The sequence below is a fragment of the Abramis brama genome (genome assembly GCF_963993115.1).
Source record: "Abramis brama genome assembly, chromosome: 1".
Classification (NCBI taxonomy): Eukaryota; Metazoa; Chordata; class Actinopteri; order Cypriniformes; family Leuciscidae; genus Abramis; species Abramis brama.
In genome coordinates, this window is record NC_139963.1 from 63,287,564 (window position 1) to 63,301,513 (window position 13,950).

The 13,950-nt window shown below is 39.7% G+C and overlaps 1 protein-coding gene and 1 pseudogene across 2 annotated transcripts in view; both read right to left on the reverse strand.

The window, feature by feature from the left end:
* Positions 1 to 13,950, reverse strand: part of LOC311081974 (uncharacterized protein) — a gene marked incomplete at its 3' end in the record, with an annotated part of 102,380 nt that overhangs the window by 30,358 nt on the left and 58,072 nt on the right. The window lies entirely within an intron of this gene.
* On the reverse strand, positions 4,259 to 5,929 carry LOC311066370 (putative inhibitor of apoptosis; annotated as a pseudogene). Its single transcript has one exon. The product of its transcript is annotated as a putative inhibitor of apoptosis (transcript).

The following is a 13,950-nucleotide window of genomic DNA, read 5'->3' on the forward strand; positions in this document are numbered from 1 at the left end:
CATAGTAACCATCTTTGACAACTACCAACCACCTAGTAACACCATAGCAACTACCTAGCAACCCCCCAGAACACCTAGCAACTGCCTAGCAACCACCCAGAACACCTAGCAAACAGCCAGAACACCCTAGCAACTGCCTAGCAACCACCCAGAACACCTAGCAACTGCCTAGCAACAACCCAGAACACCCTAGCAACCGCCTAGCAACACCATAGCAACCACCCAGAACACCCTAGCAACCGCCTAGCAACCACCCAGAATACCTTAGCAACCGCCTAGCAACACCATAGCAACCACCCAGAACACCCTAGCAACCGCCTAACAACCACCCAAAATACCCTAGCAACCGCCTAGCAACACCATAGCAACCACCCAGAACACCCTAGCAACCGCCTAGCAACCACCCAGAATACCCTATCAACCACCTAAAATACCCTAGCAACCACCTAAAATACCCTAGCAACCGCCTATCAACCACCCAAAAGACCCTAGCAACCACCCAAAATATCCTAGCAACCGCCTAGCAACCACCCAGAACACCCTAGTAACCACCCAGAACACCCTACAACCGCCTAGCAACCATCTTGAACACCCTAGCAACATCTAGAAATGCTCTAGTAACCACCAAATATACCCTAGCAACCACCCAGAACACCCTAGCAACTGCCTAGCAACCCCCCAGAACACCTAGCAACTGCCTAGCAACCACCCAGAACACCTAGCAAACAGCCAGAACACCCTAGCAACTGCCTAGCAACCACCCAGAACACCTAGCAACTGCCTAGCAACAACCCAGAACACCCTAGCAACCGCCTAGCAACACCATAGCAACCACCCAGAACACCCTAGCAACCGCCTAGCAACCACCCAGAATACCTTAGCAACCGCCTAGCAACACCATAGCAACCACCCAGAACACCCTAGCAACCGCCTAGCAACCACCCAAAATACCCTAGCAACCGCCTAGCAACACCATAGCAACCACCCAGAACACCCTAGCAACCGCCTAGCAACCACCCAGAATACCTTAGCAACCGCCTAGCAACACCATAGCAACCACTCAGAACACCCTAGCAACTGCCTAACAACCACCCAGAACACCCTAGCAACCACCCAAAATATCCTAGCAACCGCCTAGCAACCACCCAGAACACCCTACAACCGCCTAGCAACCACCCAGAACACCCTAGCAACCACCCAAAATACCCTAGCAACCGCCTAGCAACCACCCAAAAGACCCTAGCAACCACCGAAAATATCTTAGAAACCGCCTAGCAACTACCCAAAAGACCCTAGCAACCACCCAAAATGCCCTAGCAACCGCCTAGCAACCACCCAGAATACCCTATCAACCACCTAAAATACCCTAGCAACCACCTAAAATACCCTAGCAACCGCCTATCAACCACCCAAAAGACCCTAGCAACCACCCAAAATATCCTAGCAACCGCCTAGCAACCACCCAGAACACCCTAGTAACCACCCAGAACACCCTAGCAACCGCCTAGCAACCACCCAGAACACCCTAGCAACCACCCAAAATACCTTAGCAACCGCCTAGCAACACCATAGCAACTGCCTAGCAACACCATAGCAACCACCCAGAACACCCTAGCAACCACCTAGCAACAGCATAGCAACCACCCAGAACACCCTAGCAACCGCCTAGCAACACCATAGCAACCACCTATAACACCCTAGCAACCGCCTAGCAACCACCCAAAACACTCTAGCAACCACCCAGAACACCCTAGCAACCGCCTAGCAACACCCTAGCAACCACCTATAACACCCTAGCAACCGCCTAGCAACCACCCAAAACACCCTAGCAACCACCCAGAACACCCTAGCAACCAACCCGAAACACCCTAGCAACCACCTAGCAACAGCATAGCAACCACCCAGAACACCCTAGCAACCACCCATAACACCCTAGCAACTGCCTAGCAACCACCTAAAACACCTTAGCAACCACTTACCAACACCCTAGCAACCGCCTAGCAAAAAACTTTCTGGTCCAAACTTTCTCAAGCCAACTTAAAGTTTGTCTCGACGAACTTTCGCATCTAGTTATTATTATTATTCTTCTTACTAAAAATTTATCCCCTATCTCCTCCTAGAGCTTTAACTCTACATACTCCAAACTCGGCTCAGACCTTCAGACTATTCTGACTTGAGTTGCTATATCTTTTCAGACTGATCGGACTTACGGTTTTCCTAATATTGCCGATCAAAACTCGGAAAAACTCCCATTGACTTACATTGGGGAGTTCTAAAAAATTCAAATCTAGATTCAAACTGGCCAACCGACGAAAATTCAAATCAAAATACCTTGAAGACTAATTCAAACTGCCATTCTATATAATATATAAGCCATTGAGACTCAATTAAACTAATCAACTCATCTATCTATCTACTTCAAACTATTTTAAACTTTAAACTACTTTAAACTTCAAACTAAATTAAACTTCAAACTAATATAAACTTTAAACTTCTTTAAACTTCAAACTTAAGCTTTAACTCATTTAAACTTATAAACTGTAAACTCATTTAAACTTATAAACTCAAAACTCATTTAAACTTACAAACCAAATTCAAAAACGTGTACACTTATAAACTCATCCATTTATACACTTATAAACTCTAAACTCATAAACTCTGAGTGTGTGTGTGTGTGTGTGTGAACCCACATACACACACACACTCTTTAAACTCATTTAAACTTAAACTCTAAACTCATTTAAACTTATAAACTCAAAACTCAAAAACTCGTAAACTAATTTAAACTTCAAACCACTTTAAACTTCGTACGTATAAAGCTCCCAGCTCCCAAGCAACTCCATAGCAACCAAACTTGAGTACCCTAGCAACCATTTTGCAAGACCTATATCTCTGTATCAGAACATTGTATAGAGATGAGGTTTGGCTCTTTTGACTCATGCTAGCAAACAGCACTTCCAACATGCTACACATGCTAGCAGTGAATAGCTACATGCTAATAGCGATTAGTTAAGTGCTAAATCATACCAAGATCATGCTAAGAACTATACAAACTCCATAGTAACCATCTGTGACAACTACCAACCACCAAGTAACACCATAGCAACCACCCAGAACACCCTAGCAACACCCTAGCAACCACCCAGAATACCCTAGCAACACCATAGCAACTACCAAAACACCCTAGCAACCACCTAGCAACATCATAGCAACCACCCAGAACACCCTAGCAACCACCTAGCAACACCATAGCAACCACCAAAACACCCTAGCAACCACCTAGCAACATCCTAGCAACCACCTGGAATACCCTAGCAACACCATAGCAACCACCCATAATACCCTAGCAACCGCCTAGCAACACCATAGCAACCACCAAAACACCCTAGTAACCGCCTAGCAACCACCCAGAATACCCTAGCAACCGCCTAGCAACACCCTAGCAACCACCCAGAACACCCTAGCAACCGCCTAGCAACACCATAGCAACCGCTAAAACACCCTAGCAACCGCCTAGCAACCACCCAGAACACCCTAGTAACCGCCTAGCAACCACCCAAAATACCTTAGCAACCGCCTAGCAACACCCTAGCAACCACCCAAAATACCCTAGCAACCGCTTAGCAACACCCTAGCAACCACCCAGAACACCCTAGCAACCACCTAGCAACCACCCAGAACACCCTAGCAACCAAACAGAATACCCTAGCAACAACCTAGCAACACCATAGCAACCACCCAGAACACCCTAGCAACCACCAAAAACACCCTAGCAACCGCCTAGCAACCACCCAGAACACCCTAGCAACTGCCTAGCAACCACCCAGAACACCTTAGCAACCCACTAGAAAACCCCCAACAACTTTTTAACTTTAAAATACTTTAAACTTTAAACTAATTTAAACATTAAACTTATTTAAACTTTAAACTAATTTAAACTTCAAACTAATTTAAACTTTAGACTAATTTAAACTTTAAACTAATTTAAGCTTCAAACTAATTTTAACTTTAAACTATTTTAAACTTCTAACTAATTTAAACTTTAAACTAATTTAAACTTGAAACTACTTTAAACTCCAAACTACTTTTAACTTCTTCAAACTTTCTGGTCCAGCTTTCTCAAGCCAACTTAAAGTTTGTCTCGACGAACTTTTTAATCTAGTTTAGACTAAGTTGTATCTTTTTTTTTTTTTTTGGTTACATTGTTTTTATTCATCAAGTTAAATGTAAATTTGCAAATCCAAATGATAGGAAAACATTATGATAGGAATTTACGGACAGCGCCTTTGACCAAGCCTCTACATATGGGGCACTTGCGCAGAGAAGATGCACATTCTTTGCACACAACTAGGTGACCACAGGGGATGAAGACAATGTTCACTTCCTTATCCATGCAAACTTTGCATGTGCGCTCCTCTTGAAGTCTTCTTAACTGTTCCTCCATAGGCAAGTCTGAAAGATCTTGACTCGGTGATGCAGCTTCATTGGTCTGGGCCATCAGTTCTCTCAGCAGGCAGACATCATTCTTCTTGATCCAGTTGCAGAAGACTTCTGCTGCTGCATTTCCTTTCGACAGGACTAACTCAATGAGCTGCCCTGTCTGCTGCTTGACTGTAGTGCAGTTACGAATAATGCCATACTCTTTCTGCGAGATGACGTTCTCCTCTAGAAGATGGTCCATTAAGCTCTGCACACTTTTTAGTTGCTGTGACATGGCAAGATGATGTTTCTTAAGAAAAGTAAGAAACTTACTTTCATGCTCCTCCTCTCTCTTCTCATCTTCTGCACTTAGTAAATCAGACACCAACTCTTGAACGGTTTCGTAATTTTCTCCACTTGCGAGGATTTTGCTTTGAACGGTTTGCTTCACCACAGGATTGTTCATCATCACTGCATCTTCTGAACGGTCTTCTCCAGGACCCAGGTGTACAACAGGTGGATCAACAAATTCTCTTGAGTCGCTGTCTCCATTAGTCAATAGCTGTTCAAATAGTCTTGGAAATCTTGCTTGAATCTGATGAACAAACTCTTGGCCCTTTTCTTGCAACAGGTATTCACATCTTGGAAACCACTTAGCATGTTCTCTCCATGGATCATCACCAGACTCCCAACATCTGAGTCCACCATCACAACAAAAGCACTTCACGTCATCATTACGACCAACATAGTAAAAACCAGCCTTAGCCAATTGGTCTGGTCGAACAGTTATTATTGAGGGCCAGTTGACAAATGTGAGCAACCTTTCTTCACACTGTTGCATTGCCGATCCATTGGAAAGGCCGCCACCAGATAAAGGTACATTATCTGCACGGTCACCTCGAACGAAGCGGCAGTTGGGGTAATGCCTCTGGTGCTCTGATACTGCCTCGATCTCCCGGTTCCCAGTTGCTAAGCTGGCCTCCACAACTGAAGCAAGCCACTCTGTCGCCCTGGCCAAGGTAGTAGAAACCGCTTTTGGCAAGCTCGGCTGGAGTTAATGTAGCAAGAGTCCAATTCTGAAAGGTGTCAAGGCGTTCCAGTTCCCGACGCATGCCAGGATTGTGACAAGTCGGAGGTCGCTGGTGAGACATAGGACTGGAGAGGGCCAGGTTGCTGAATGCCATGTTTAAGTAACCCACCTGCTCCTCCATTTGGCCTGAAATGGATGCCGTGGTGGTCGATGTTACGGCTGTCGCAGGGGCGGAAAGCTGTAGGATGGCTACATTGCGAAGCGGGGGAAAAGGCAGAGTGAGAGGACGACAGGAGGTTTGCGGTGGCGGGTAAAAATGTGACCACAGGGCGTGTCCACTCAAGCCCTTCTCTCTGCTGGACATCCCATGACTAGTGTCTAGTCGTCCATGACAGAACACATAATCTTATTAATCTTATTAAATACCCTCTATGATGCAGGAACCGATGCTAAGAACAAAATCAAATTTTGTTCAACACCACAATTTCAAAAATTGAAAAATCACCACACAATTTCAGGTATTCACATCTTGGAAATGGTTGAGACCTCAGGAATACAGTCATTTAAATGCAGAAATCAAATATTTAAATATTTAAATATTTAATCTTTTAAATCATATAGTATTTTTAATTATTCTAAATATTATTATTCTAAATATTATTATGTATACTATTATAATACTATTATTATGAGCTCAGACATTTTTTCATTCAGAAATTTTTATTTCAACATTATACTTTCATACATTGAAGTAGTGAAGAAAATGATAGATCGGCAGTACATAAAGTAAAACAATAATGACATTTGCAGATGGTCTAACCAGAATAGAAAATCTCTGCAGGCTATCATGTCTTGCTCTAGGATGTAGTTGACCAGACTTTCAACTAATTCACCAACGTCAGTTTTTGCATTTTTTGACACCAGTGACACACAGAGATCCGTTACAAAAGTACAAATAGCGAGTATCTCGCTGATTTCAAATTCATCACAACATGCACGCAGCACATCCAGAACTTTTCTGAGGATTACGCCGTTCGGCTCTTTGCCGTTAAAAAACATGGGCGTTACATCAGTCCATGACTTTGTCAGGCCTCTTATGACATCCATTTCATTTTTGAGATTTGTCACACGTTTGGTATCCTGTGCACAATCATTTTTCATACCACACGCAGCATCGATGATCCTGTGCATCAAGCCAACCATCTGGCCTCTAAAATGATCTTTAAACATAGAGTCTAGCGTAGCTCTTAAAGGACACTCTTTGCCCGTGGCGCACTCACATGCTGGATGATACTTGTTCTCCATCAGGTTTTGCGTCGCCATTTTTTCAACTTTTCGAATAGTCCACTATTCGATGATGAAAGATGCTTTTCGTTCCTGGAATCACCTGAGTGAGTCCTTGCGGCACAGTCGTCCAGGGTTTGTGCGTTAATGCTCTGAAGTTTGTGTTTTTGGGTCAGGAGCGTAGTTTTCATCAGGCAAATGTTGAAGCGGGCTTTGACAGTCCTTCAACTTTTGATCAATAAGATGATGCAGTAGCACAGCAGTCCGAGGCTAGTAGAGCTAGAAGTAGAGCTAGAGCGTGCGATGTCCTGAAATATTTATCAGGATGGCGATTGGGGTCCGCCCCTCGCCCCACTGGAGGGGTTGTATAGGGGTGTCGTCATCAGGAAAGCCATAAATAGCTATGTAAATTATAGTCACGATGCAACAGAAGTAGCGTCATGGAGAAGTTATGCCACCAGAGAGAAGTTTATTATTTTTACTCAATCCAGTTACAAAATCTGATTAAACATATGCATGGGTGAATTGTTCGCCATAAGTTCTGTAACAAACATTTAGAAAGTAGTTAGGATCTATTTCATTTTGCGCATGCTTTAAGTTAACTATTAAGATGTTAAAGTTCATAGACCTTTAGCACATTGAGTTAAAATCAATATCGCATTAAACACATCATTACCGTGTTTAATAACTTCAATAGTTATCAAGCACCAGCTGATTTAAGTTTTTCTTCAAACAAAAGTAATTTTCTGATAAATCATCGTACACCTACATGTGTGTTTTGTTGTATGCACAGATTTTGAGGGTCCTTGTATTTGTTTCGCGGTATTTTTTAAAACATAGAACCAGAGAACAGAGAACCTTGTGTGGTATTCTATATCCGCATAAAGGGTTAAAATATTAAATATACATTTTAGCGCTATTTAAAAAACTAGGACGGTATAATAATACAATGTAAATGTCTCACGTGAAGATGATGGTTTAAACCATCATTTTATCAAATCAAACCAATTCATGCGAATACTGTCGTATATGAACAAAGAGAAGACCTAGAGTTCGCTAACATTACAGCTAACTGTAGGAAACAGATATCCGGGGGAAAGTGTAAAGAAAACATTACAATCACACCCGGCAATACGATAAGTGTTACACTAGTGATGTTAAAAATTGTTAAACAATTTCAAAACAGGGTGTTTCAGAAGAAATGCAAACAAATGTTACGTGCTAATATTTGGTCTTGTTTCAGGGTCGGTATGCTCCGGTGAAAACTTTGATGAGGCTGAGAACAATAGCGCTGTTAAACATGCGGTTCAATAACAATGTTCAATATAAACAAGAAACCAACTCTAATGCGACTGAGCTTGTTTCACATATAACTTTTGATTGTTAGATATAATAGTTAGATGATTTATCTAACCATTGAAATTTACGATATGTTAAAACATTTCGGCATTATGCCGAATAAAAAGAAGATCATAAAAAGAAGAACAATTATTAAGACATAAAACACAACGTCTGTTTTCTGGATCGAGCCTAAACGACAGATGCCTAAAACTCAAAGTATTGGTGTGGACAGAATAAAAAATGAATCAACCCTCCTTTCACGTAAAAATACCACATATTTTTATACCACATGTTTAGCGACACACACAAACAAAATAACTGTGTAATAATAACAAAATAAGTGTAATAGTTAGACGAGTTTGAAGTGTAATATGTAATAGAAAAAACAACAATACTCATCTTTCACATCGATGTTTCATAGACCTATATCACCCAACACAAAGTTGTGCGTTGTGAGTGAGACCTCGCAAAGATTACACCAATATTGGATTTCTCAAACATTGCACTATGCCTGAAACTCAGCAATCAACATGCATTTATGTAGGACTGTCAAAAACTGTAGGACTGTCAAAAAAATCATCTGTTATCATGGTTTAGTTGTATTTTAAAGCACTGTTTTTTTCTTAAAAATGTTGTGTCAGACGTATTGGGTAGTCCATATTTATCAGGTTGATATTTGTAGAAATAAGCAAATACATTTATAAAACAAAAATAACCTTGTGTCAGAACACAACAGGTATAAAGATATGTTTGTTTTTTAACTTTTTATTCTAACTTTAAAGCTAGATTATCCTTTGAAAAGTGTAATACAGTATTTGATTATGGGGGAAAATCTGGAAAACTACCTTACACATGTAGGGTTTTCGCCAACTGACCTAAACCGTTGACCCCTGAAGTTATGACTTCTGAAGGCCTAGATTCACTCGGTTGAAGAAATGGTATTTTGTCATTTAAACAACTGATAAAAATAGATATCTGCTAACTCTTTATTGTGATGCTCCCCAACAGGTATTCTACTGATTATAAGTAACTCAGCTATATCTCAACTTATTCTAACCATAACCCTACCAGTCCATTAATACTCTACTAACACTAATGAGAGTTTACTTTACACACTCTGACTCTCACAAGCGAGTAAGTGGAGATGCAGGTGCAACACTATAGTCAACAGCTCGTTCAAAAGAACCATCAAAATAGTGTTACCAAATTATGACTTAAAATCGTTTTAAGTATTACATTAAAAAGGCGTAATTGACAAACATTGTAATTCTGAATTAAGTAATAATTATGTCAAAAAGTCAAAATTATGACTTAAAAAGTTGAAATTAAAATTATGACTATGCGTCATAATTATGAGATGAAAAGTTTAAATGATGACATACTAAATTGAAATTATGATAAAGTAAATATTCCATAGTGAAATTTTCTGAATTCAATATAATTGTATTTGTGAAAATGATTCAGTACTGAATCAGCATTTATGAGTTTTTACATATTTTCTGCAGTTCGTGTAAGCCTCTAAGACTATGAATAACTAAAAATGATTATTGATGAACTTGAATAACTTGAATTTTGTTGGCAATATAAAATAAATTGTCTTCCCATACCGGGAGTCGAACCCGGGCAGCCTGGGTGAAAACCAGGAATCCTAACCACTAGACCATATGGGAAGCGTTGATACTCCCGGGCAAATTTGAAAAGGCTGCACTGCACCGGACAATATAATGCTGGATCATAGTTATGCAGGAGAAGGAATCCTCATCGCCATGATGAAGGAGAAAGATGAAGGAGAAAGACTTTGAAAAGGACGCTGAAGGTGCCTACTTTCTTCTCGACAGGTAAGTCAAAGTTACGGTCTAAATTACAAGCTTTTTTTCATTGCTTGTTTGTGTAAATCATTATATAGGCAGCATAACAGTAAAACATGTACAGGTAAACTCGATGAAGTGCTATTGGAAGACATGTTGTCATAGATTCTTGACACATAACGGCTACCGCAGTTGCAACACGCATTTGAAAAAGCGAGGCGCTAGAGAGCACTATTCGTTTAAATGCAAAATAGAATTTCACCGCTAGATGGGAGAAATTTCTACACAGCATACCTTTAAGGATAGGGTCTTTAACAAAAAAGCCTCCAAAATATAAAATACTCTATCAAGTCTAAAAATTTAAATAAAAAGTCGCTTGTTTAAAGCAAACAGAAATCGCTTGAAAAGTGTAAAACAATAAAACCATAACCTCTAATTTGATATTAAATGCTAAACCATAAAGGAATAAATTAACTATAATATCAGATAATATCTATAATCATCAGATGCTGAAGACGTAAGTTAATAATCCAGCCGTTGTCTAATCTGATTGGACATGGGAAAATTGGGCTAGTTTTCATTCCATTTGGGCGGGTTTTGAGTTGTCATTGGGCTGGAAATATTTCTGGGACCTGGCAACCCTGGCTTTATGGAAGTTTGAATCATTCGAGTCATACACACAAGTGCAGCGATGGAGCGCGTGAACACGAGCAGTGTGAGAGGATTCCTGAGATCTTGCGACGATCTGACTGAGAAGATTCGCTGTTTAATACAGAAGAAACTCATCAAAAAGTACTTGAGCAGGTATAAAAACCTATTTTATGTGTGGATTAAAGAATAGACAAAATCGGCATTTAATGAAGATATATTTTATATCATTGTAGAATGTATTTCTCTCTCACTAGCATATGGACACACAATCCCATGCATGCCAAACTATCATTTGGCATAACTAATCATTATCAACATATTTTTTGATAAAAGAGTTCCAAATGACACTTATTTTTGAGCCCCACACTTTTAAGCGCTCCAAAGTTCTAACTAGAGCAGGGGGCAGAGTTAAAAAGGAACTTTGTTGTTCTTGTCTAGCCTTAATTTACTGAAGGCTATGGATGTTAGGTAAATGTTTATTAAATTAATTCACAATATGTACACACTCATTATTAATCTTATGCCTAATATGATGAAAATTACTGTTATTTGTTTCTTCTCCTCTCACATTAAATCACATGTATTATATAGGCCTATTTTAAGTTCAAAATGGTGAAATTAGAAAAAAGTTGATTAGTTTGCCTGATTATTTTTGTTGTTGTTTAACATTTCTCAAAACAGCTGTCAAATATGAAATGTTTAGTTTAGCTACTTGCACCTTATCTCACACTTTATGACCATTATCAGCTGGAACTCGCTCTCAGCGGCTCCTGTGAACAGGGCCGTAGCTAGAGAATTCGGGGTCCCCTGAAAAATATTCATGTGGACCCCCTTCAAGTCAAGTCAAGTCTAGTCAAGTGTATTTATATAGCGCTTTTCACAATACAGATTGCATCAAAGCAGCTTCACAGCATTAAACCAAAATAACACAACAAGGTTGTTTCTAGTGTAAATTTATTGATTGATAAAATTCAATTAATATCCCCAAAATATCCCCAACTGAGCAAGCCAAAGGCAACAGTGGCAAGGAACCGAAAACTCCATCAAGTGACCTAATGGTGTCCTAAAACTCCATCAGGTGACCCAATGGAGAAAAAAAACCTTGGGAGAACCCAGGCTCAGTCGGGGGCCAGTTCTCCTCTGGCATTTATGAACTAGAGGCCAGATTGTAGTTTGAACAGTAAGATTTAAAATGTTATATGAATGCCTGGCTGAAGAGATGCGTCTTTAATCTAGTTTTAAACTGGGAGAGCGAGTCTGAGCAACGAACAGTATCAGGAAGGCTATTCCAGAGTTTCGGAGCTAAATGTGAAAATGCTCTCCCTCCTTTGGTGGATCTGGATATCCTAGGTATGACCAAAATCCTCGAATTTAGTGATCTTAAAGAGCGCGATGGATTATAGGGCGATAGAAGATCCGTTAAATAGACTGGAGCAAAGCCGTTTAGGGCTTTATAAGTCAGTAGCAATACCTTGTAATTGATACGGAACTTTATAGGTAACCAATGCAGTGATGATAAAATCTGTGTTATATGATCATATTTTTTTGATCTAGTAAGAACTCTAGCGGCTGCATTTTGGACTAACTGTAGCTTGTTTATTGAGGATGCAGGACAACCAGCTAATAAAGCATTACAGTAATCTAGTCTCGAGGTCATGAATGCATGAACTAACTTTTCTGCATCGGAAACTGATAGCATATTACGTAGCTTAGCAATGTTTCTAAGGTGGAAAAAGGCTGTTCTTGTAACATATGAAATATGATTTTCAAAAGACAGGTTGCAATCGAGTATAACACCCAGGTCTTTTACTGTAGAGGATAAAGTAACAGGACATCCTACGATGTTAAAATTGTATTGTGAGAGGTTTTGTGGGTGGTTTTTTGAACCGATAAGTATTACCTCTGTCTTGTCTGGATTTAATAAAAGAAAATTACGCGTCATCCAATCTTTGATATCTTTAACACATTCTGTCAATTTGGATAATTTAGCGTTTTCATCCGGCCGTGATGAAATATATATTTGAGTGTCGTCAGCATAACAATGGAAACTAATTCCATGTCTCCTTATAATATTTCCAAGTGGCAGCATATATATTGAGAATAACAGAGGGCCTAACACAGATCCCTGCGGCACTCCATAGTTTACTGGAGTTATGATCGATTTTTCTCCATTTAAAGAGACAAAATGGTAGCGGTCAGATAGGTATGATTTGAACCAGCTTAATGCTTGTCCTTGAACACCAGTATAATTTTGTAGTCGATCTAAGAGTATTGTGTGATCTATAGTATCGAACGCAGCACTTAGATCAAGTAAAACTAGTATTGAGAAACAGCCTTGGTCAGAAGCTAAAAGTAAATCATTTGTGATTTTAACGAGCACAGTTTCAGTGCTGTGATGCGGTCTGAATCCAGACTGAAACTTTTCATAGATATCATTTTCTTGTAAGAAAGAGCCCAGTTGAGCGGACACCACTTTTTCTAATATTTTAGACATAAATGGAAGATTTGAAATGGGTCTATAATTTGCTAGATTATTAAGATCTAATTGTGGTTTCTTAATGAGAGGTTTTATAACTGCCAGTTTAAATGTTCTAGGAACATGACCTAAAGATAAAGATGAGTTAATAATATTGAGGAGAGGCTCTTCCACTACAGGTAACACTTCTTTCAGTAATTTAGTTGGTATAGGATCTAATAAACATGTTGTTGTTTTAGATGAAGTGATAAGTTTATTTAACTCTTTTTGTTCTATAGTTGTAAAGCATTGTAATTGTTCTTGAGGGGTGATAATTGAGGCTGAATTATAAGGCGCGATTGAAGATTGAACGTTTACAATTGTGGTTCTGATGCTTTCTATTTTCTCAGTGAAGAAGTTCATGAAATCATTACTACTGAACTGTAACGGGATATTTTGTTCGGGTGACTTCTGTTTATTTGTTAGTCTAGCCACGGTGTTAAATAAAAACCTAGGATTATTTTGATTATTTTCTATTAGTTTGCGGAAGTGCTCAGCCCTGGCCGCTTTTAGGGCCTTTTTATAACGTGACATACTGTCTTTCCACGCGATTCTAAAGACCTCTAAATTAGTTTTTTTCCATTTACGCTCTAAATTACGGGTTTCTCTCTTTAGAACATGCGTAGTATTGTTGTACCATGGTGCTTTAATTTTCTCTCTGACCTTTTTTAATTTAATAGGTGCAACAACATCCAATGTTCTAGAGAGAATGGTGCTCATAGTGCTAGTTAGTTCTTCTAGTTCATCTGTTTGTTTGGGTTCAGGCAGCAGATGAGACAGATTAGATAAGCAATTTGAGAAATTATCTATGGTGGATGGAAGGATTGTTCTGCCTGGTTGATAACGCGGCGCCGCATGACATATTACAGCAGTACGTAATATGCAAGTTACCATGTAATGGT